Below are 2,129 nucleotides of genomic sequence, written 5' to 3' on the forward strand. Positions count from 1 at the left end.
AATTTACACTCTGTTTTGTTAGTAAACACTACACACAGGCTTGAAACACACACACACACTCACCATTGTAGACTCAGGTTTTTGCCCGTCGTCCGTCACTTTCCCTTTTAGCTTTTAGTTGTTTTTTTTTGAATTTCCTTTTTTTTATGTTCCTGCCCCAGCATCAGCTAGATAACTTCAAAAAATAAAATAAAAATACAATTAGGCCTATATAAAGAAATCTCCTGCTTCTTTTTACCTGGCTGCATAGGCTTTTCCGGAGTTACAAAGAAATCTGTTTTAACATGATTTAATATGATCATTAGATTCAAATGTTCACAGTTTCAGAAATAATAAAAACGTACATATAGTAACTTGAACTCATATAATCCTGTGAGTGAAAACATTTTTAAAATCATTGGCAGGAAGCATTAAGTTTTGTTCAAGTTTTACAGAAATATTCTTCTTAATGCCTGGTTCTCACCATTTGTCTGTGTAATAATGCAGCAATGGTTGAGCTTCCTCAATATGTATGTCAGCATGTATTCGTCTCTCTCTGTGTGTGTCAGACATCAGAATTTGAAGAGGCCATGTAAATGAAAAGTGAAATGTCTCCAGTTGTACAATTACCAGTCCAGTAGATTCCCACCTTACTTGACAACTTAAAGGCAAGGTTTTCAGACATCCATTTACACAGAATGAGTATTATGGCGCTCAGTTTCCTAAAAGTTATTTATGGTATACTAAAATTGCACAATGAAAATGCATTCTACATTCAATTTCAGAAGTTAAATTGTGGTTGCAGCAGTGTCAGGCTTCCATTCTTTATGGAAATTTCTGTGCACTAGTGTGTGTTGAAACCACAGTTCCACTGCAAGAAATGAATCACACAACCATCTAATCAGGGATGACATGACCATATTGCCTACTAGAGTATATTTATATGTTATTTATGGCATTTTTTATTTAGTGGTTAGTTGATGGTAGAGAGTGGCAAGAAACGCAGAGAGAGGAACGGAGTATGACATTGTTTGAAACATATTTGGCTCAAGTGGGGACGCTGTGGTTAAATGGTTTCATACATGTTGTTAGTGTGTGTCATGGTTCTAGGTCATGGTCTCATTTTTACCCAGTGACACAGTGCACTATTTTAGCTCTGTTGCGCCGCTGTACTGATGTTATTGAGCTTCATCCACCTCCGGGATATGAGCAGAAATCTGTGTTTGACCTCCCTTGCTCCCGAGTCGGCTGGAGAACTATCTATCTTTTCTTGCTGTCATTGTTTCCATAGATACCTCCCGGCACCTCACTCCCACTGGCTAACATAACCTGGTGTTTCTGCCAGGCACACACACGTCCACACATGTACAGAAACATTGGTACACTTCACACCCTCACACTCCTTATCTGACTTTGAGATTAGTGCTTCTTTTATGGGCGAGCTCTTCTCGTAAATATTGCTTAGAGAGAAGCAGAATACTCTTTTACTTTGATCGGTCTGATTAACCTGTTTGAGCCTTGTGTGGATATAATTATCCACACAAGGTTTGGTTGAGAATGAATTCATTTGACTTGTGTGTTTTGTGTGTTTGATTTAGGACTTAATTGGTCAGGGAATGTTTTTTTTTGCTGTTAGATTTGATGGAGCTCCAAGGCTGTTTGCTGATGCATTAGTCCGCCATTAAAGACCCCAGAGATAGGGTTACATAACAGCTCTATTTATATGGAAAAGCTGAGGGGCATACTGTATAGAGTGTTTGTATGTGCACATCCATGGCTAATATTTGTGCACAAATTAATAAATGTGGTAGTGCGTATTCCCACTCCTTCCTTACAGAGTTCACACTAATTGACAGGCTTTTAATGTCTCTTTGAGGTTTTAAACTCAGGTCATTCAGTACACAAGACAGATTCATTTACAAAATCTTGCCTGAAATAATTTTCCTGTCCCAAGTTCCCAAGCTGATTGTCCTTACAAAGGAACAGTACATTCTAAAAATGAATAAACATATGTCAGATAGTGGCTGAAAATGTTTTAAAACTGACCTCTTTAATCAGAAATGTGACTAACTGCGTAAGCAGAAATATTATTTCTCTAATGGGCTGAAGGGGGCACCATTGTAGAGCCAATACTTAGGCCTGATGAAGAC

The sequence above is a fragment of the Etheostoma spectabile genome, chromosome 13 (assembly GCF_008692095.1).
Source record: "Etheostoma spectabile isolate EspeVRDwgs_2016 chromosome 13, UIUC_Espe_1.0, whole genome shotgun sequence".
Classification (NCBI taxonomy): Eukaryota; Metazoa; Chordata; class Actinopteri; order Perciformes; family Percidae; genus Etheostoma; species Etheostoma spectabile.